Raw genomic sequence first — 24,472 nt, forward strand, 5'->3', positions numbered from 1 at the left:
GTGTGAGTGTGTGCACGATGTGTGTGTGTGTGTGTGCACGGTGTGTGTGTATGTGTGTCTGTGTGCACGGTGTGTGCACGGTGTGTGTGTGTGTGTGTGTCTGTGTGCACGGTGTGTGTATGTGTGCGTGAGAGTTTAGGGCCCACGTCATATGGAGATAAATGATGTCTGGTTAGTGATGAACCTTTAGCAGAGCTGATTAACATAACATGGCTATATCTATACCATGATCATGTTACTGTTTACTGCGTGAGCCCTACAATGTAAATCTCTCTCTGAAAAAGGTGGCTTTTATCAATACATTAGGCTCCCTGTGCAAGGCAGTTAATCCACTGTTCCCCGGGGACCGAGGATGTAGATTAAGGCAGCCCTCCTCCGCACCTCTCTGATTCAGAGGGGTTGCATGGGAAAGGCATATTTCAGATGAATACATGATGAATACATGCGGTTAGGTATCCCCTAGCTATCCCTAGAGGACTAGCTATCCCCTAGCGATCCCTAGAGGACTAGCTATCCCCTAGCTATCCCTAGAGGACTAGAGGACTAGCTATCCCCTAGCTATCCCTAGAGGAATAGGTATCCCTAGAGGACTAGCTATCCCCTAGCTATCCCTAGAGGACTAGTGGACTAGGTATCCCCTAGCTATCCCTAGAGGACTAGCTATCTCCTAGCTATCCCTAGAGGACTAGAGGACTAGCTATCCCTAGAGGACTAGGTATCCCCTAGCTATCCCCTAGCTATCCCTAGATGACTAGAGGACTAGGTATCCCCTAGCTATCCCTAGAGGACTAGCTATCCCCTAGCTATCCCTAGAGGACTAGAGGACTAGAGGACTAGCTATCCCCTAGGTATCCCCTAGCTATCCCTAGAGGACTAGCTATCCCCTAGCTATCCCTAGAGGACTAGAGGACTAGCTATCCCCTAGCTATCCCTAGAGGACTAGAGGACTAGGTATCCCCTAGCTATCCCTAGAGGACTAGAGGACTAGGTATCCCCTAGCTATCCCTAGAGGACTAGAGGACTAGGTATCCCCTAGCTATCCCTAGAGGACTAGCTATCCCTTAGCTATCCCTAGAGGACTAGCTATCCCCTAGCTATCCCTAGAGGACTAGGTATCCCCTAGCTATTCCTAGAGGACTAGCTATCCCCTAGCTATCCCTAGAGGACTAGAGGACTAGCTATCCCCTAGCTATCCCTAGAGGACTAGAGGACTAGGTATCCCCTAGCTATCCCTAGAGGACTACCTATCCCCTAGCTATCCCTAGAGGACTAGCTATCCCCTAGCTATCCCTAGAGGACTAGGTATCCCCCTTTCCCTTTTAATAGTGTTACAGCTGTTGTAACAGCTTTACAGCAGGAGGATAATACCATTATAGCTGTAGTAATACCATTGTAGCTGTAGTAATACCATTGTAGCTGTAGTAATACCATTATAGTTGTAGTAATACCATTGTAGCTGTAGTAATACCATTATAGCTGTAGTAATACCATTATAGCTGTAGTAATACCATTATAGTTGTAGTAATACCATTGTAGCTGTAGTAATACCATTATAGCTGTAGTAATACCATTATAGCTGTAGTAATACCATTATAGCTGTAGTAATACCATTATAGTTGTAGTAATACCATTGTAGCTGTAGTAATACCATTATAGCTGTAGTAATACCATTATAGCTGTAGTAATACCATTATAGTTGTAGTAATACCATTGTAGCTGTAGTAATACCATTATAGTTGTAGTAATACCATTGTAGCTGTAGTAATACCATTATAGCTGTAGTAATACCATTATAGCTGTAGTAATACCATTATAGCTGTAGTAATTGTGTTATAGCTGTAGTAATACCATTGTAGCTGTAGTAATACCATTGTAGCTGTACTAATACCATTATAGCTTTAGTAAAACCATTATAGCTGTAGTAATACCATTGTAGCTGTAGTAATACCATTATAGCTGTAGTAATACCATTATAGTTGTAGTAATACCATTGTAGCTGTAGTAATACCATTATAGCTGTAGTAATACCATTATAGCTGTAGTAATACCATTATAGCTGTAGTAATACCATTATAGTTGTAGTAATACCATTGTAGCTGTAGTAATACCATTATAGCTGTAGTAAAACCATTATAGCTGTAGTATTACCATTACAGCTGTAGTAATACCATTATAGCTGTAATAATATCATCATAACGGTAATAATACCATTATAGCTGCATCAAATCAAATCAAATCAAATGTATTTTTATATAGCCCTTCGTACATCAACTGATATTCTCAAAGTGCTGTACAGAAACCCAGCCTAAAACCCCAAACAGCAAGCAAAGCATGTGAAAGAAGCACGGTGGCTAGGAAAAACTCTCTAGGAAAAACTCCCTAGAAAGGCCAAAGACCTAGGAAGAAACCTAGAGAGGAACCAGGCTATGAGGGGTGGCCAGTCCTCTTCTGGCTGTGCAGGGTGGATATTATAACAGAACATGGTCAAAATGTTAAAATGTTAAAATGTTCATAAATGACCAGCATGGTCAAATAATAATAATCATAGTAGTTGTCGAGGGTGCAACAAGCACGTCCGGTGAACAGGTCAGGGTTCCATAGCCGCAGGCAGAACAGTTGAAACTGGAGCAGCAGCACGGCCAGGTGGACTGGGGACAGCAAGGAGTCATCATACCAGGTAGTCCTGAGGCATGGTCCTAGGGCTCAGGTCCTCCGAGAGAAAGACAGAAAGAGAGAAAGAGAGAATTAGAGAGAGCATATTTAAATACACACAGGACACCGGATAAGACAAGAGAAATACTCCAGATGTAACAGACTGACCCTAGCCCCCGACACATAAACTACTGCAGCATAAATACTGGAGGCTGAGACAGGAGGGATCAGAAGACACTGTGGCCCCATCCGATGATACCCCGGACAGGGCCAAACAGGCAGGATATAACCCCACCCACTTTGCCAAAGCACAGCCCCCACACCACTAGAGGGATGTCTCCAACCACCAACTTACCGTCCTAAGACAAGGCCGAGTATAGCCCACAACGATCTCCGCCATGGCACAACCCAAGGGGGGGGGGCGCCAACCCAGACAGGAAGACCACGTCAGTGACTCAACCCACTCAAGTGACGCACCCCTCCCATGGACGGCATGGAAGAACACCAGTAGGCCAGTGACTCAGCCCCTGTAAAAGGGTTAGAGGCAGAGAATCCCAGTGGAAAGAGGGGAACCGGCAAGGCAGAGACAGCAAGGGCGGTTCGTTGCTCCAGCCTTTCCGTTCCTCTTCACACTCCTGGGCCAGACTATACTAAATCATAGGACCTACTGAAGAGATAAGTCTTCAGTAAAGACTTAAAGGTTGAGACTGAGTCTGCGTCTCTCACATTGGTAGGCAGACCATTCCATAAAAATGGAGCTCTATAGGAGAAAGCCCTACCTCCAGCCGTTTGCTTAGAAATTCTAGGGACAATTAGGAGGCCTGCGTCTTGTGACTGTAGCGTACGTGTAGGTATGTACGGCAGGACCAAATCGGAAAGATAGGTAGGAGCAAGCCCATGTAATGCTTTGTAGGTTAGCAGTAAAACCTTGAAATCAGCCCTTGCCTTAACAGGAAGCCAGTGTAGGGAGGCTAGCACTGGAGTAATATGATCAAATTTTTTGGTTCTAGTCAGGATTCTAGCAGCCGTATTTAGCACTAACTGAAGTTTATTTAGTGCTTTATCCGGGTAGCCGGAAAGTAGAGCATTGCAGTAGTCCAGCCTAGAAGTAACAAAAGCATGGATTAATTTTTCTGCGTCATTTTTGGACAGAACATTTCTGATTTTTGCAATGTTACGTAGATGGAAAAAAGCTGTCCTTGAAACAGTCTTGATATGTTCTTCAAAAGAGAGATCAGGGTCCAGAGTAACGCCGAGGTCCTTCACAGTTTTATTTGAGACGACTGTACAACCATCCAGATTAATTGTCAGATTCAACAGAAGATCTCTTTGTTTCTTGGGACCTAGAACAAGCATCTCTGTTTTGTCCGAGTTTAAAAGTAGAAAGTTTGCAGCCATCCACTTCTTTATGTCTGAAACACAGGCTTCTAGCGAGGGCAATTTTGGGGCTTCACCATGTTTCATTGAAATGTACAGCTGTGTGTCGTCCGCATAGCAGTGAAATTTAACATTATGTTTTCGAATGACATCCCCAAGAGGTAAAATATATAGTGAAAACAATAGTGGTCCTAAAACGGAACCTTGAGGAACACCGAAATTTACAATTGATTTGTCAGAGGACAAACCATTCACAGAGACAAACTGATATCTTTCCGACAGATAAGATCTAAACCAGGCCAGAACTTGTCCATGTAGACCAATTTGGGTTTCCAATCTCTCCAAAAGAATGTGGTGATCGATGGTATCAAAAGCGGCACTAAGATCTAGGAGCACGAGGACAGATGCAGAGACTCGGTCTGACGTCATTAAAAGGTCATTTACCACCTTCACAAGTGCAGTCTCAGTGCTATGATGGGGTCTAAAACCAGACTGAAGCGTTTCGTATACATTGTTTGTCTTCAGGAAGGCAGTGAGTTGCTGTGCAACAGCTTTTTCTAAAATTTTTGAGAGGAATGGAAGATTCGATATAGGCCGATAGTTTTTTATAATTTCTGGATCAAGATTCGGCTTTTTCAAGAGAGGCTTTATTACTGCCACTTTTAGTGAGCTTGGTACACATCCGGTGGATAGAGAGCCGTTTATTATGTTCAACATAGGAGGGCCAAGCACAGGAAGCAGCTCTTTCAGTAGTTTAGTTGGAATAGGGTCCAGTATGCAGCTTGAGGGTTTGGAGGCCATGATTATTTTCATCATTGCGTCAAGGGATATAGTACTAAAACACTTTAGTATCTCCCTTGATCCTAGGTCCTGGCAGAGTTGTGCAGACTCAGGACAATGGAGCTTTGGAGGAATACCCAGATTTAAAGAGGAGTCTGTAATTTGCTTTCTAATGATCATGATCTTTTCCTCAAAGAAGTTCATAAATTTATTACTGCTGAAGTGAAAGCCATCCTCCATTTGCGAAGGCTGGTTTTAGTTAGCTTTGCGACAGTATCAAAAAGAAATTTCGGATTGTTCTTATTTTCCTCAATTAAGTTGGAAAAATAGGATGATCGAGCAGCAGTAAGGGCTCTTCGATACTGCACGGTACTGTCTTTCCAAGCTAGTCGGAAGACTTCCAGTTTGGTGTGGCGCCATTTCCGTTCCAATTTTCTGGAAGCTTGCTTCAGAGCTCGTGTATTTTCTGTATACCAGGGAGCTAGTTTCTTATGACAGATGTTTTTAGTTTTTAGGGGTGCAACTGCATCTAGGGTATTGCGCAAGGTTAAATTGAGTTCCTCGGTTAGGTGGTTAACTGATTTTTGTCCTCTGACGTCCTTGGGTAGGCAGAGGCAGTCTGGAAGGGCATCAAGGAATCTTTGGGTTGTCTGAGAATTTATAGCACGACTTTTAATGCTCCTTGGTTGGGGTCTGAGCAGATTATTTGTTGCAATTGCAAACGTAATAAAATGGTGGTCCGATAGTCCAGGATTATGAGGAAAAACATTTAGATCCACAACATTTATTCCATGGGACAAAACTAGGTCCAGAGTATGACTGTGGCAGTGAGTAGGTCCAGAGACATGTTGGACAAAACCCACTGAGTCGATGATGGCTCCGAAAGCCTTTTGGAGTGGGTCTGTGGACTTTTCCATGTGAATGTTAAAGTCACCAAAAATTAGAATATTATCTGCTATGACTACAAGATCCGATAGGAATTCAGGGAACTCAGTGAGGAACACTGCATATGGCCCAGGAGGCCTATAAACAGTAGCTATAAAAAGTGAGTGAGTAGGCTGCATAGATTTCATGACTAGAAGCTCAAAAGACGAAAACGTCATTGTTGTTTTTTTTTTGTAAATTGAAATTTGCTATCGTAAATGTTAGCAACACCTCCGCCTTTGCCGGATGCACGGGGGGTATGGTCTCTAATGTAACCAGGGGGTGAGGCCTCATTTAACACAGTAAATTCATCAGTCTTAAGCCATGTTTCAGTCAGGCCAATCACATCAAGATTATTATCAGTGATTAGTTCATTGACTATAACTGCCTTGGAAGTGAGGGATCTAACATTAAGTAACCCAATTTTGAGATGTGAGGTATCACAATCTCTTTCAATAATGGCAGGAATGGAGGAGGTCTTTATACTAGTGAGATTGCTAAAGCGAACACCGCCATTTTTAATTTTGCCCAACCTAGATCGAGGCACAGACACGGTCTCAATGGGGAAAGCTGAGCTGACTACGCTGACTGTGCTAGTGGCAGACTCCACTAAGCTGGCAGGCTGGCTAACAGCCTGCTGCCTGGCCTGCACCCTATTTCATTGTGGAGCTAGAGGAGTTAGAGCCCTGTCTATGTTCGTAGATAAGATGAGAGCACCCCTCCAGCTAGGATGGAGTCCGTCACTCCTCAACAGGCCAGGCTTGGTCCTGTTTGTGGGTGAGTCCCAGAAAGAGGGCCAATTATCTACAAATTCTATCTTTTGGGAGGGGCAGAAAACAGTTTTCAACCAGCGATTGAGTTGTGAGACTCTGCTGTAGAGCTCATCACTCCCCCTAACTAGGAGGGGGCCAGAGACAATTAATCGATGCCGACACATCTTTCTAGCTGATTTACACGCTGAAGCTATGTTGCGCTTGGTGACCTCTGACTGTTTCATCCTAACATCGTTGGTGCCGACGTGGATAACAATATCTCTATACTCTCTACACTCGCCAGTTTTAGCTTTAGCCAGCACCGTCTTTAGATTAGCCTTAACTTCGGTAGCCCTGCCCCCTGGTAAACAGTGTATGATCGCTGGATGATTAGTTTTAAGTCTAATACTGCGGGTAATGGAGTCGCCAATGACTAGGGTTTTCAATTTGTCAGAGCTAATGGTGGGAGCCGTCGGCGTCTCAGACCCCACAGCGGGAGGAGTAGAGACCAGAGAAGTCTCGGCCTCCGACTCCGACTCGCTTAATGGGGAGAACCGGTTGAAAGTTTCTGTCGGCTGAATAAGCGACACCGGTTGAGCATTCCTACAGCGTTTCCCTCCAGAAGCCATGAGAAAGTTGTCCGGCTGCGGGGACCGTGCGAGGGGGTTTATACTAACGTTACTATCTGTACTTACTGGTGGCACAGACGCTGTTTCATCCTTTCCTACACTGAAATTACCCTTGCCTAACGATCGCGTCTGAAGCTGGGCTTGCAGCACAGCTATCCTTGCCGTAAGGCGATCGTTCTCCTGTATATTATAAGTACAACGACTGCAATTAGAAGGCATCATGTTAATGTTACTTAGCTTCGGCTGTTTGAAGTCCTGACGAACCATGTCCAGATAAAACCTCCGGGGTGAAAAAGTTGAATGAAAAAAGTTGAGTGAGGGAAAAAGTAAAAATATACGGTAATGAAAAAGTAAAAAACCGTCAGGTATCAAAGTAAGATCGGCAACAAAAACGCACAGCAGCGTAAACAAGTCTGCAAGTTGTGACCAATACAATTGCAGTTGTAGTAATACCATTATAGCTTTAGTAATACCATTACAGCAGTAGTAATAACATTATAGGTGTAGTAATATTGTTACAGCCCTAGTAATATTGATACAGCTGTTGTAGTAATGTTAAAGCTAAAATAATACCATTATAGCTGAAGTAATATTGTGACAGCTGTAGCAATACCATTATAGCTATAGCAATACCATTATAGCTGTAGCAATACCATTATAGCTGTAGTAATATTGTGACAGCTGTAGAAATACTATTATAGCTGTAGTAATATCATTATAGCTGTAATAATACCATTATAGCTGTAGTTATATTGTGACAGCTGTAGAAATACTATTATAGCTGTAGCAATACCATTATAGCTGTAGTAATATTGTTAATGCTGTAGTAATATTGTTACAGCTGTAGTATTACCAATATATCTGTGATAATACCATTATAACACCAAACTGGAAGTCTTCCGACTAGCTTGGAAAGACAGTACCGTGCAGTATCGAAGAGCCCTCACTGCTGCTCGATCATCCTATTTTTCCAACTTAATTGAGGAAAATAAGAACAATCCGAAATGTATTTTTGATACTGTCGCAAAGCTAACTAAAATGCAGCATTCCCCAAGAGAGGATGGCTTTCACTTTAGCGGTAATAAATTCATGAACTTCTTTGAGGAAAAGATCATCATTGTTAGAAAGCAAATTACGGACTCCTCTTTAAATCTGCGTATTCCTCCAAAGCTCCGTTGTCCTGAGTCTGCACAACTCTGCCAGGACCTAGGATCAAGGGAGACACTCAAGTGTTTTAGTACTGTATCTCTTGACACAATGATGAAAATAATCATGGCCTCTAAACCTTCAAGCTGCATACTGGACCCTATTCCAACTAAACTACTGAAAGAGCTGCTTCCTGTGCTTGGCCCTCCTATGTTGAACATAATAAACGACTCTCTATCCACCGGATGTGTACCAAACTCACTAAAAGTGGCAGTAATAAAGCCTCTCTTGAAAAAGCCAAATCTTGACCCAGAAAATATCAAAAACTATCGGCCTATATCGAATCTTCCATTCCTCTCAAAAAAAATGTAAAAGCTGTTGCGCAGCATCTCACTGCCTTCCTGAAGACAAACAATGTATACGAAACGCTTCAGTCTGGTTTTAGACCCCATCATAGCACTGAGACTGCACTTGTGAAGGTGGTAAATGACCTTTTAATGGCATCAGACCGAGGCTCTGCATCTGTCCTCGTGCTCCTAGATCTTAGTGCTGCTTTTGATACCATCGATCACCACATTCTTTTGGAGAGATTGGAAACCCAAATTGGTCTACATGGACAAGTTCTGGCCTGGTTTAGATCTTATCTGTCGGAAAGATATCAGTTTGTCTCTGTGAACGGTTTGTCCTCCAAATCAACTGTAAATTTCGGTGTTCCTCAAGGTTCCGTTTTAGGACCACTATTGTTTTCACTATATATTTTACCTCTTGGGGATGTCAATCGAAAACATAATGTTAACTTTCACTGCTATGCAGATGACACACAGCTGTACATTTCAATGAAACATGGTGAAGCCCCAAAATTGCCCTCGCTAGAAGCCTGTGTTTCAGACATAAAGAAGTGGATGGCTGCAAACTTTCTACTTTTAAACTCGGACAAAACAGAGATGCTTGTCCTAGGTCCCAAAAAACAAAGAGATCTTCTGTTGAATCTGACAATTAATCTGGATGGTTGTACAGTCGTCTCAAATAAAACTGTGAAGGACCTCGGAGTTACTCTGGACCCTGATCTCTCTTTTGAAGAACATATCAAGACTGTTTCAAGGACAGCTTTTATCCATCAACGTAACATTGCAAAAATCAGAAACTTTCTGTCCAAAAATTATGCAGAAAAACTAATCCATGCTTTTGTTACTTCTAGGTTGGACTACTGCAATGCTCTAATTTCCGGCTACCCGGAGAAAGCACTAAATAAACTTCAGTTAGTGCTAAATACGGCTGCTAGAATCCTGACTAGAACGAAAAAATGTGATCATATTACTCCAGTGCTAGCCTCCCTACACTGGCTTCCTGTTAAGGCAAGGGCTGATTTCAAGGTTTTACTGCTAACGTACAAAGCATTACATGGGGTTGCTCCTACCTATCTTTCCGATTTGGTCATGCCGTACATACCTACACGTACGCTACGGTCACAAGATGCGGGCCTCCTAATTGTCCCTAGAATTTCTAAGCAAACAGCTGGAGGCAGGGTTTTCTTCTATAGAGCTCCATTTTTATGGAATGGTCTGCCTACCCATGTGAGAGACGCAGACTTGAGTCTGTAATGAAGACTCATCTCTTCAGTAGGTCCTATGTTGAGTGTAGTCTGGCCCAGGAGTGTGAAGGTGAACAGAAAGGCTCTGGAGCAACGAACCGCCCTTGCTGTCTCTGCCTGGCCGGTTCCCCTCTCTCCACTGGGATTCTCTGCCTCTAACCCTATTACAGGGGCTGAGTCACTGGCTTACTTGGTGTTCTTCCATGCCGTCCCTAGGAGGGGTGCGTCACTTGAGTGGGTTGAGTCACTGACGTGGTTTTCCTGTCTGGGTTGGCGCCCCCCCTTGGGTTGTGCCGTGGCGGAGATATCTGTGGGCTATACTCGGCCTTGTCTCAGGATGGTAAGTTGGTGGTTGAAGATATCCATCTAGTGGTGTGGGGGCTGTGCTTTGGCAAAGTGGGTGGGGTTATATCCTGCCTGTTTGGCCCTGTCCGGGAGTATCATCGGATGGGGCCACAGTGTCTCCTGGCTCCTCCTGTCTCAGCCTCCAGTATTTATGCTGCAGTAGTTTATGTGTCGGGGGGCTAGGGTCAGTCTGTTATATCTGGAGTATTTCTCTTGTCTTATCCGGTGTCCTGTGTGAATTTAAGTATGCTCTCTCTAATTCTTTCTTTCTTTCTCTCTCTCGGAGGACCTGAGACCTAGGACCATGCCTCAGGACTACCTGGCATGATGACTCCTTGCTGTCCCCAGTCCACCTGGCCGTGCTGCTGTTCCAGTTTCAACTGTTCTCCCTGCGGCTATGGAACCCTGACCTGTTCACCGGACGTGCTACCTGTCCCAGACCTGCTGTTTTCAACTCTCTAGAGACAGTAGGAGTGGTAGAGATACTCTCAAAGATCGGCTATGAAAAAGCCAACTGACATTTACTCTTGTGTTACTGACTTGTTGCACCCTCGACAACTACTGTGATTATTATGATTTGACCATGCTGGTCATTTATGAACATTTGAACATCTTGGCCATGTTCTGTTATAATCTCCAACCGGCACAGCCAGAAGAGGACTGGCCACCCCTCATATCCTGGTTCCTCTCTAGGTTTCTTCCTAGGTTTTGGCCTTTCTAGGGAGTTTTTCCTAGCCACCGTGCTTCTACACCTGCATTACTTGCTGTTTGGGGTTTTAGGCTGGGTTTCTGTAGAGCACTTTGAGATATAAGCTGATGTAAGAAGGGGTATATAAATACATTTGACTTGAAATTTGATTTGATAATACCATTATAGCTGTAGTAACATCATTATAGCTGTAGTAATATTGTTAAAGCTGGAGTATTACCATTATATCTGTGATAATACCATTATAGCTGCAGTAATACCATTATAGTTGTAGTAATATTGTTATAGCTGCAGTAATACCATTATAGTTGTAGTAATATTGTTATAGCTGTAGTAATACCATTATATCTGTGATATTACCATTATAGCTGCAGTAATACCATTATAGTTGTAGTAACATTGTTACAGCTGTGGTAATACCATTATAGCTGTAGTAATACCATTATAGCAGTAGTAATACCATTATAGCAGTAGTATTACCATTAAAGCTGTAGTAATACCATTATAGCTGTAGTAATACCATTATAGCTGTAGTAATACCATTATAGCTGTAGTAATACCATTATAGCTGTAGTAATATTGTGACAGCTATGGTAATGCCATTATAGCTGTAGTAATACCATTATAGCTGTAGTAATGCCATTGTAGCTGTAGTAATACCATTATAGCTGTAGTAATTGTGTTATAGCTGTAGTAATACCATTATAGCTGTAGTAATGCCATTATAGCTGTAGTAATTGTGTTATAGCTGTAGTAATACCATTATAGCTGTAGTAATTGTGTTATAGCTGTAGTAATATATATATCACATATATCTGTGATAATACCATTATAGCTGTAGTAATTACTTTACAGCTGTAGTAATACCATTATAGCTGTAGTAATACAATTTCAGCTGTAGTAATACCATTATAGCTGTAGTAATACCATTTCAGCTGCAGCAATACCATTATAGCTGTAGTAATACCATTATAGCTGTAGTAGTAATACCATTATAACTATAGTAATACCATTATAGCTGTAGTAATACCATTATAGCTGTAGTAATACCATTTCAGCTGTAGCAATACCATTATAGCTGTAGTAATACCATTATAGCAGTAGTAATACCATTATAGCTGTAGTAATAATACCATTATAGCTGTAGTAATACCATTATAGCTGTAGTAATACCATTATAGCTGTAGTAATAATACCGTTACAGCTGTAGTAATACCATTATAGCTGTAGTAATAATACCATTATAGCTGTAGTAATACCATTATAGCTGTAGTAATATCATTATAGCTGTAGTAATAATACCATTATAGCTGTAGTAATAGCATTATAGCTGTAGTAATACCATTACAGCTGTAGTAATAATACCATTATAGCTGTAGTAATATTGTTAGAGCTTTTCAGCTGTAGTAATATTTTTAATTATTTTACCTTTATTTAACCAGGCAAGTCAGTAAAGAACAAATTTCAATGACGGCCTAGGAACAGTGGGTTAACTACCTTGCCAGCTCGGGGATTTGATCTTGCAACCTTCTGGTTACTCGTCCAATGCTCAAACCACTAGGCTACCTGCCTCCTCTAACCACTAGGCTACCTGCTGGTTACTGGTCCAACGCTCAAACCACTAGGCTACCTGCCTCCTCTAACCACTAGGCTACCTGCTGGTTACTGGCCCAACGCTCTAACCACTAGGCTACCTGCTGGTTACTGGCCCAACGCTCTAACCACTAGGCTACCTGCTGGTTACTGGCCCAACGCTCTAACCACTAGGCTACCTGTTGCCCCAATGTTACTGATAGAACTGACTTGGTATCCCCCTTTCCCTTTCCCTTTTGATAGTGTTATAGCTGTGGTAATAGCTATACAGCTGTAGTAATATCATTACAGCTGTAGTAATTATGTTACAGCTGTAGTAATATCATTACAGTTGTAGTATTTATGTTACAGCTGTGGTAATAGCTTTACAGTTGTAGTAATTATGTTACAGCTGTGATAATAGCTTTACAGCGGAAGTTATACAATTATATCTGTAGTAATTATGTTACAGCTGTGGTAATAGCTTTACAGCTGTAGTAATTATGTTACAGCTGTGGTAATAGCTTTACAGCTGTAGTAATTATGTTACAGCTGTGGTAATAGCTTTACAGCGGTAGTAATTATGTTATAGCTGTGGTAATAGCTTTACAGCTGTAGTAATTATGTTACAGCTGTGGTAATAGCTTTACAGCTGTAGTTATACAATTATATCTGTAGTAATATCATTATAGCTGTGGTAATATCGTTACATCTGTAGTAATATCATTATAGCTAGCTCAAATGACTGCCTCGCCTGGTTCACCATCTACTTCTCTGATAGAGTTCAGTGTGTCAAATCGGATGGCCTGTTGTCCGGACCTCTGGCAGTCTCTATGGGGGTGCCACAGGGTTCAATTCTTGGGCCAACTCTTTTCTCTGTATACATCAATGATGTCGCTCTTGCTGCTGGTGAGTCTCTGATCCACCTCTACGCAGACGACACCATTCTGTATACTTCTGGCCCTTCTTTGGACACTGTGTTAACTAACCTCCAGACGAGCTGCAATGCCATACAACTCTCCTTCCGTGGCCTCCAACTGATCTTAAACGCTAGTATAACTAAATGCATGCTCTTCAACCGATCGCTGCCTGCACCTGCCCGCCCGTCCAGCATCACTTCTCTGGACGGTTCTGACTTAGAATTTGTGGACAACTACAAATACCTAGGTGTCTGGTTAGACTGTAAACTCTCCTTCCAGACTCACATCAATCATCTCCAATCCAAAGTTAAATCTAGAATTGGCTTCCTATTTCGCAACAAAGCATCCTTCACTCATGCTGCCAAACATACCCTCGTAAAACTGACCATCCTACCAATCCTCGACTTCGGCGATGTCATTTACAAAATAGCCTCCAATACCCTACTCAACAAGCTGGATGCAGTCTATCACAGTGCCATCCGTTTTGTCACCAAAGCCCCATACACTACCCACCACTGCGACCTGTATGCTCTCGTTGGCTGGCCTTCGCTTCATAATAGTCGCCAAACACATTGGCACCAGGTCATCTACAAGACCCTGCTAGGTAAAGTCCCCCCTTATCTCCGCTCACTGGTCACCATAGCAGCACCCACCTGTAGCACGCGTTCCAGCAGGTATATCTCTCTGGTCACCCCTAAAGCCAACTCCTCCTTTGGTCGTCTCTCCTTCCAGTTCTCTGCTGCCAATGACTGGAACGAACTACAAAAATCTCTGAAACTGGAAACACTTATCTCCCTCACTAGCTTTAAGCACCAGCTGTCAGAGCAGCTCACAGATCACTGCACCTGTACATAGCCCATCTATAATTTAGCCCAAACTACTACCTCTTCCCCTACTGTATTTATTTATTTTATTTATTATTTTGCTCCTTTGCACCATATTATTTATATTTTAACTTTGAACTTTCTTCAAATTACAAATCTACCATTCCAGTGTTTTACTTGCTATACTTTATTTACTTTGCCACCATGGCATTTTTTGCCTTTACCTCCCTTATCTCACCTCATTTGCTCACATTGTATATAGTCTTATTTTTCTACTGTATCATTTATTGTATGTTGTTTTATTCCATGTATAACTCTGTGTTGTTGTTTGTGTCGAACTGCTTTGCTTTATCTTGGCCAGGTCACAGTTGTAAATGAGAACTTGTTCTCAACTTGCCTACCTGGTTAAATAAAGGTGAAATAAATAAATAAATAAAATAAATAGCTGTGGTAATAGCTTTACAGCTGTAGTAATTATGTTACAGCTGTGGTAATAGCTTTACAGCTGTAGTAATTATGTTACAGCTGTGGTAATAGCTTTACAGCTGTAGTAATTATGTTACAGCTGTGGTAATAGCTTTACAGCTGTGTTAATACCATTACAACTGACTATCTATCCCTCCTTTCGTTTACTCTTTCAATTTACTCTCAGATTCGAAAATGCTTATTACCATCAAATCCCTGCAAGCTCCTGCAAGTAATCTGTAGCTAACAGGTATTGATCCTACAGGTCATCTCTAACAGGTATTGATCCTACAGGTCATCTCTAACAGGTATTGATCCTACAGGTCATCTCTAACAGGTATTGATCCTACAGGTCATCTCTAACAGGTATTGATCCTACAGGTCATCTCTAACAGGTATTGATCCTACAGGTCATCTCTAACAGGTATTGATCCTACAGGTCATCTCTAACAGGTATTGATCCTACAGGTCATCTCTAACAGGTATTGATCCTACAGGTCATCTCTAACAGGTATTGATCCTACAGGTCATCTCTAACAGGTATTGATCCTACAGGTCATCTCTAACAGGTATTGATCCTACAGGTCATCTCTAACAGGTATTGATCCTACAGGTCATCTCTAACAGGTATTGATCCTACAGGTCATCACCTTTACTAACAGGTATTGATCCTACAGGTCATCTCTAACAGGTATTGATCCTACAGGTCATCTCTAACAGGTATTGATCCTACAGGTCATCTCTAACAGGTATTGATCCTACAGGTCATCTCTAACAGGTATTGATCCTACAGGTCATCTCTAACAGGTATTGATCCTACAGGTCATCTCTAACAGGTATTGATCCAACAGGTCATCTCTAACAGGTATTGATCCTACAGGTCATCTCTAACAGGTATTGATCCTACAGGTCATCTCTAACAGGTATTGATCCTACAGGTCATCTCTAACAGGTATTGATCCTACAGGTCATCTCTAACAGGTATTGATCCTACAGGTCATCACCTTTACTAACAGGTATTGATCCTACAGGTCATCTCTAACAGGTATTGATCCTACAGGTCATCTCTAACAGGTATTGATCCTGCAGGTCATCTCTAACAGGTATTGATCCTACAGGTCATCTATAACAGGTATTTATCCTACAGGTCATCTCTAACAGGTATTGATCCTACAGGTCATCACCTTTACTAACAGGTATTGATCCTACAGGTCATCTCTAACAGGTATTGATCCTACAGGTCATCTCTAACAGGTATTGATCCTACAGGTCATCTCTAACAGGTATTGATCCTACAGGTCATCTCTAACAGGTACTGATCCTACAGGTCATCTCTAACAGGTATTGATCCTGCAGGTCATCTCTAACAGGTATTGATCCTGCAGGTCATCTCTAACAGGTATTGATCCTACAGGTCATCTCTAACAGGTATTGATCCTACAGGTCATCTCTAACAGGTATTGATCCTACAGGTCATCTCTAACAGGTATTGATCCTACAGGTCATCTCTAACAGGTATTGATCCTACAGGTCATCTCTAACAGGTATTGATCCTACAGGTCATCTCTAACAGGTATTGATCCTACAGGTCATCTCTAACAGGTATTGATCCTACAGGTCATCTCTAACAGGTATTGATCCTACAGGTCATCTCTAACAGGTATTGATCCTGCAGGTCATCTCTAACAGGTATTGATCCTACAGGTCATCTCTAACAGGTATTGATCCTGCAGGTCATCTCTAACAGGTATTGATCCTACAGGTCATCTCTAACAGGTATTGATCCTACAGGTCATCTCTAACAGGTATTGATCCTACAGGTCATCTCTAACAGGTATTGATCCTACAGGTCATCTCTAACAGGTATTTATCCTACAGGTCATCTCTAACAGGTATTGATCCTACAGGTCATCTCTAACAGGTATTTATCCTGCAGGTCATCTCTAACAGGTATTGATCCTACAGGTCATCTCTAACAGGTATTGATCCTGCAGGTCATCTCTAACAGGTATTGATCCTACAGGTCATCTCTAACAGGTATTGATCCTACAGGTCATCTCTAACAGGTATTGATCCTACAGGTCATCTCTAACAGGTACTGATCCTACAGGTCATCTCTAACAGGTATTGATCCTACAGGTCATCTCTAACAGGTATTGATCCTACAGGTCATCTCTAACAGGTATTGATCCTGCAGGTCATCTCTAACAGGTATTGATCCTACAGGTCATCTCTAACAGGTATTGATCCTACAGGTCATCTCTAACAGGTATTGATCCTACAGGTCATCTCTAACAGGTATTGATCCTACAGGTCATCTCTAACAGGTACTGATCCTACAGGTCATCTCTAACAGGTATTGATCCTACAGGTCATCTCTAACAGGTATTGATCCTACAGGTCATCTCTAACTGACCCCTTTTCTAACAGGTATTGTGTCAATTTAAAACTTGCACAAGACAGTTCACAGAATTGTAAATTTAAAGAAATGTAGCCAGTTTATTCATTACTACATTTAGCTAACATTAGATAGTTAATCCAGAGATTCTTACCTTGATTCTGTAGTCTCGTCCAGATCATCATGGTATTTGTAGTTCTTTATGATAGCCACATTAGCAGCTAATCAACATTTCACTTTAGGGGCGTAAATACAGGCAAACATTGATACAAGTCACTTTGTCCTACAGAGATTTACACCATTATCAAAACGTAATTCCAGGGTAAGCCCGACACAAAACACAGCCCTTATTTTATGTGTTTCTAAAGTCCCCTATGGGAAAAATGAGTGGTGGAAAAACTATTGGAACCATTTCCCTGTTTGTCCGCTAGGTTTTATGTGCATTATGACTCATACTGTGGTACTCTATTGATGGCTACAAGAAGCATTTGTCAGTAGTTATCTTGGCCAAAGGTTCTGCAACCAAGTACTAGCTCTTGGGTGACGATCATTTTGTCCATGCCATTTGTTTTCATTTTCTGAATTAAAATTGTAAACTTTGTTTACAAAAATAAAAGATCTGTCCAGATCTGTAAACACTTGTAAGATATCCAGACACAATGTGTGTCTGACTACCTATGGAGGAGGGCAGGAAGATCAGATCACAATCAGATCACAATGTGTCTTTTTAATCGTCTACACCTGTCTGAAAATGTGGACACAATCAGAATCTGGACAAAGATGCAAGTTAGAACCATGTATAAACTGGGATATAGTCAGGCTCTTACTGGAACCCTGATTTCATTCATACCATAGAAATATCATTAATAGAATTATATGAAACATTTTGAATTTTACGAGGCCTAACAACACACATGAAGTTAAATAACCGGCTTGATTTCCCAATGAAGATCTCTGATATGAAAAATAAACTCGCCACTTCAACAGTCGGAACCAAAGCCATGAATACAATATGTCTTATTTGGTCTAATAGAGAAAACCCAAAGACAGTATATTTCCTTTTTGGGAGCGAAGAGGTTACATAGATCGGACCTCATATTGGGTCATCTAATCTGTTTGGAAGACACTGTGACCGGTGACATCAAAGCATTCCTGCCGGGGGAAACGGCACCCTGGGTAGTGCTACGGTAGAGGCGGTCATAACCCCGATAATAAATTAGAGAAGAGGAGAGAGTGGCGAGCTGCACCTGCATAGCCCGCTGACGGCTTCACCACATGTTGGGAGAGAGGTCTGTGTGCCTGCTCGGGGTACGGCAGGTCTCAACAATGCAACAACTGGACAACAAGTTAAGTTACCAACTGCAGTCAAAACAGGCAGCTAAACGGTTCTACTGAAATGAGTAGGCTAGGCCAATAGTCTTTTCATATCCAATTCTTCTTCTCTGTTTTCATGTAGGTCTAGGCCAAATGTTACCCATTTCCCAAAAACACACTCTTAATTTTGAATATATCAAAATACATTTCGTATTTTGTGTTTTTTTCTCATAAAAAAAAAAAGTCTAACCAATATTTCCCATCTGCACTTTCAGATAAATGATTTAAGCCTAAGCTTCCCATTTTGTATTAATCAGATCACGTATTATACATAGGTCTTATGTGCAGCCTATAACCTATAGGACTAGCCAATGAAAACTGCTAAAACTAAAGAAAATGTTCATCTACAAGAAAAAAATGAACTTTATCTTCAAGCTGCCACAGATTTTTTTCATCATCATCTTTATGTTGTTTCATTATTTTGCAACGCACAAAAGGATCATCCTTTTGAAATGCAAATCCTTACAGGTTCTGATGTAGACCTTTATGCAGCCTAATCTTTTTCAAAGGGCCCTCATTGCGGGGATGATTGATAAAAAGTGTCTCACATATGGCTGTATAGGCTACTGGGGACCCCTAAACAGGCCTAGGCCTACAGTATGTAACGCCTTCCTGCAGTCAAATTACCAAATTGCCCTCTCTGGCCTCATGGGTGGAATGTTCATATTTTAATCTGGTTTCTATGTCAAACGGTTTTGTTCAATTTCAGTCTTATGAAGTGTAATATTGGGATGTAAACTCAAAATGTAATAAATTTCAACTCTCTATCTGACATGGTCCAGGTGTCTTCTTTATTAAAGCCAATAACCGTGTGTGTGTGTGAGGTGGATACTTTAGTTTAAAAGTAGAATTGTTAAAGACTACCCAGAAACACCGCGTGACCCTGATTTAGCCCGCTGCAGTAAAAGGCTAAAGCTTTGTCCAACCTATTTTAATGACCAATTCAACACGTTTGTTTCCTTGAATTGTTCTTTTCTTGGAGGCGCCATATTGAAGGAAACAGCTTCAACAAGTTTTTATATGTCCCTAAAAATAAAATCCCTCAGATGTACTGATCTACAACAGAAGCGTCTGAAACACCGTCTAATCGATCTCCCTCTCCCCTGGTATCTCCCCCTCTCCCCTGGTATCCCCCTCTCCCCTGGTATCTCCCCCTCTCCCCTGGTATCTCCCCCTCTCCCCTGGTATCTCCCCCTCTCCCCTGGTATCTCCCCCTCTCCCCTGGTATCTCCCTCTCTCCCCTGGTATCTCCCCTCTCCCCTGGTATCTCCCCCTCTCCCCTGGTATCTCCCTCTCCCCTGGTATCTCCCTCTCTCCCCTGGTATCTCCCCTCTCCCCTGGTATCTACCTCTCCCCTGGTATCTCCCCTCTCCCCTGGTATCCCTCTCTCCCCTGGTATCTCCCCTCTCCCCTGGTATCTCCCTCTCCCCTGGTATCTCCCCCTCTCCCCTGGTATCTCCCTCTCTCCCCTGGTATCTCCCTCTCTCCCCTCTCTCCCCTGGTATATCCCCCTCTCCCCTGGTATCTCCCTCTCCCCTGGTATCTCCCCTCTCCCCTGGTATCTCCCTCTCTCCCCTGGTATCTCCCTCTCCCCTGGTATCTCCCCCTCTCCCTGGTATCTCCCCCTCTCCCCTGGTATCTCCCTCTCTCCCCTCTCTCCCCTGGTATCTCCCTCTCTCCCCTGGTATCTCCCCTCTCTCCCCTGGTATCTCCCTCTCCCCTGGTATCTCCCTCTCTCCCCTCTCTCCCCTGGTATCTCCCTCTCTCCCCTGGTATCTCCCCCTCTCCCCTGCTATCTCCCTCTCCCCTGGTATCTCCCCCTCTCCCCTGGTATATCCCCCTCTCCCCTGGTATCTCCCTCTCCCCTGGTATCTCCCCTCTCCCCTGGTATCTCCCTCTCCCCTGGTATCTCCCTCTCTCCCCTGGTATCTCCCCCTCTCCCCTGGTATCTCCCTCTCTCCCCTGGTATCTCCCCCTCTCCCCTGGTATCTCCCCCTCTCCCTGGTATCTCCCCCTCTCCCCTGGTATCTCCCCCTCTCCCCTGGTATCTCCCTCTCTCCCCTCTCTCCCCTGGTATCTCCCTCTCCCCTGGTATCTCCCCCTCTCCCCTGGTATCTCCCCCTCTCCCCTGGTATCTCCCTCTCCCCTGGTATCTCCCCCTCTCCCCTGGTATCTCCCTCTCTCCCCTGGTATCTCCCTCTCTCCCCTGGTATCTCCCTCTCTCCCCTGGTATCTCCCCCTCTCCCCTGGTATCTCCCTCTCTCCCCTGGTATCTCCCTCTCTCCCCTCTCTCCCCTGGTATCTCCCTCTCTCCCCCCTCTCCCTGGTATCTCCCTCTCTCCCCTGGTATCTCCCTCTCTCCCCTGGTATCTCCCTCTCTCCCCTGGTATCTCCCTCTCTCCCCTGGTATCTCCCCCTCTCCCCTGGTATCTCCCTCTCTCCCCTGGTATCCCCCCTCTCCCCTGGTATCTCCCCTCTCCCCTGGTATCTCCCTCTCTCCCCTGGTATCTCCCCCCTCTCCCCTGGTATCTCCCCCTCTCCCTGGTATCTCCCTCTCTCCCCTGGTATCTCCCCCTCTCCCCTGGTATCTCCCCCTCTCCCCTGGTATCTCCCTCTCTCCCCTGGTATCTCCCTCTCTCCCCTCTCTCCCCTGGTATCTCCCTCTCTCCCCCCTCTCCCCTGGTATCTCCCTCTCCCCTGGTATCTCCCCTCTCCCCTGGTATCTCCCGCGGTCAACTCTGTTCCTATTGTTCGGTGTCACATTCCATTCCTCAACAGATCGCTAACCTTCTCATGGACTAACCCGCTAGACCATCAGACTGGTAAACAGCCGTCCCTTACATAGAGAGGCTGCTGCCTACATACAGACTCAAATCTCTGGCCACTTAAATAAATTGACTTAATAAAGGTATCTCTAGTCACTTTAAATAACACCACTTTAATAATGTTTACATACCCTACATTACTCATCTCATATGTATATACTGTATCTTATACCATCTACTGCATCTTGACTATGCTGCTCGGTCATCACTCATCCATATATTTATATGTACATATTCTATTCATCCCTTTACATTTGTGTGTATTTGTGTGTTTAAGGTAGTTGTGAATTTGTTAGATTACTTGTTCGATATTACTGCATAGTCGGAACTAGAAAAACAAGCATTTCGCTACACTCGCATTCACATCTGCTAACCATGTCTATGTGACCAATAACATTTGATTTGATTTGAATGGATTTATATATATATTCCTATAGGATGTCACATTTAAGTTGCAATTTATATTGAAACACCAGGCATGAATCTGTAGGGTGACATTGTAAAGATTTCTTCTCACGTCGTCGCGTGTGTATCATACTATAACTTCAAGGTCTGTCTGGCGGGGCGGGCGGTGCGGGCGGGGCGGTGCGGGCGAGCGGGCGGAGCGGGCGGAGCGGGCGGGCAGTGAGAGTGTTCTCTAGTCCCGCATGCTGACACCGTGTTTTCACAGACTCGTTTGTTGTGTCAACTTTCTAATCAGGCCAATATGTACTCTGTCACTTTGTCTCACTAATTCCAGCTGCTCACATTGACAGGGTCGAAACGGTAGCGAGGTGATAGGTAATGTAACTGGATAATATCTAAAGCCCTGTGTTATGATGAAATACATTCTATAAAATAAAATGGTGCCACATCAGGTAAAAATATGCCAGTTTGTAAGCACTTATTATTCCACAGTGGTAATGTATTTATACATTAAAACAGCAATAACAAAGCCAATGTAGGCATTGGTAAAGTCTGAAAGTATTTTGATCATTTTTGACCAATATATTTAATTTTGTAGCCTACATTTGTCATACAGGCCTTGCCTAAATGTTGTTTCCTCGTACAACATGTAACCGACAGTTATTTTAGGAATATTTAGCATCTGATTGTAATAGGACTATTATTTAGAATTATTCAGAGTATTATTTTAAAACAAATGTATTTTTTTTTTTTTTATAAACACCTGTAAATTCTTCATAGCCTATGTTGTACTCGAAATGTCAATATAAATGAAACTCCGTTTTGGTGTTTACGAGCGAGTGTGAATAAGATTATTAGAGGCCGAAACATCCAAAATAAAACAAGTAGGAAGGAATGTTACATATTACAAATGAAAACCAATTTACACCTGAACACACTGTATCCCGGCGCTGTATCCCGGCGCTGATGTCGATGTGCCCTTGAGCAATGGACTTCCTCTTAATTACGCATCGCTCTGTATAAGAGTGTCTGCTGAACCGTCTAACGGTCATTGTAACAAAGCGTAAATGCTGTTGAATAATTTACAATTTAATAGGGCCTAATTGGGATCATTCCAAACCGACAGTAGGACCATTTAAAAAAACATAATAAAATGCAAAGAACATCTCTAAAAAGTTGTATTTGAAATAACCACCGTTTTATGAAAGTAAAGTACATGACACAACAGGCCTGATGAAAACAGCAAATCTCTCGGTAAATGGACCAAATGTAGACAAAACGAAATATGCTAAACACGGTGGGCTCTTATTGTGTCAGTAAAATGAACTATGCGAGAAACGGCGTGTAAACGCTTTTATGGACAAACATTGATATAATAACCTTGATTTTGAAATAAACTTGGAGTCACGCGGTGGTAGTATATCGTGTCGTCCTCCCACTACGACTCGGGAAAGCACGCGGTTTAAGATAATAGGTTACATATTACATACATTATGATAAACTTCACAGGGTGGTGAAAAGGCACGGTGATGAGGTTGACAAATTAAAATAATTTAGCTCTTTTGTCCATAATAATGTAATGATGTACCCGCACTTTACCTGCGAGCAGTTGGCTACACACACATTCACTATTTAACGCAACATTTTTGGTGACAAAACCATCAGTAGAGTTGAAAATACGATGGAAACACATTTAACGTGTATTTCTTTATTCGGTACATGGGAATTTAATCCACAAAAGTAATTTGTATGTGCACTACCTCATCACGCACATCATTTCTTTCAGCAGCAAGTAAATTTGATGGATATTTTTATGCGAATTTTTGAATATTCGCATGAAAATCTGGCGCCAATTGGATGGAAACCTATCTTATCTCAGACAACTTTGTTACACTTCATGAACTGATAAGAGCTTCAAGTTCTTACCATTGAATATGAGGCCTATGCTACAGGCTGTCGTTACGCATGACGCCACCATCAAGCCCTCTCTCTCTCTCCTCTCTCTCTCTCTCTCTCTCTCTCTGTCTCTCTCTCTCTCTCTCTCTGCTCTCTCTCTCTCCATCTCTCTCTCTCTCTCTCTCTCTCTCTCTCTCTCTCTCTCTCTCTCTGTCTCTCTCTCTCTCTCTCTCTCTGCTCTCTCTCTCTCCATCTCTCTCTCTCTCTCTCTCTCTCTCTCTCTCTCTCTCTCTGTCTCTCTCTCTCTCTCTCTCTGCTCTCTCTCTCTCCATCTCTCTCTCTCTCTCTCTCTCTCTCTGTCTCTCTCTCTCTCTCTCTCTCTCTGTCTCTCTCTCTCTCTCTCTCTCTCTCTCTCTCTCTGCTCTCTCTCTCTCCATCTCTCTCTCTCTCTCTCTCTCTCTCTCTCTCTCTCTCTCTCTCTCTGTCTCTCTCTCTCTCTCTCTCTGCTCTCTCTCTCTCCATCTCTCTCTCTCTCTCTCTCTCTCTCTCTCTCTCTCTCTGTCTCTCTCTCTCTCTCTCTCTCTCTGCTCTCTCTCTCTCCATCTCTCTCTCTCTCTCTGTCTCTCTCTCTCTCTCTCTCTCTCTGCTCTCTCTCTCTCCATCTCTCCATCTCTCTCTGCTCTCTCTCTCTCCCTCTCTCTCTCTCTCTCTCTCTCTGCTCTCTCTCTCTCCATCTCTCTCTCTCTCTCTCTCTCTCTCTCTCTCTCTCTCTCTGTCTCTCTCTCTCTCTCTCTCTCTCTGCTCTCTCTCTCTCCATCTCTCTCTCTCTCTCTCTCTCTCTCTCTCTCTCTCTCTCTCTCTCTCTTTCTGCGCTCCAATATGTTGACG

This window comes from Salmo salar, chromosome ssa24 (genome assembly GCF_905237065.1).
Source record: "Salmo salar chromosome ssa24, Ssal_v3.1, whole genome shotgun sequence".
Taxonomy (NCBI): domain Eukaryota; kingdom Metazoa; phylum Chordata; class Actinopteri; order Salmoniformes; family Salmonidae; genus Salmo; species Salmo salar.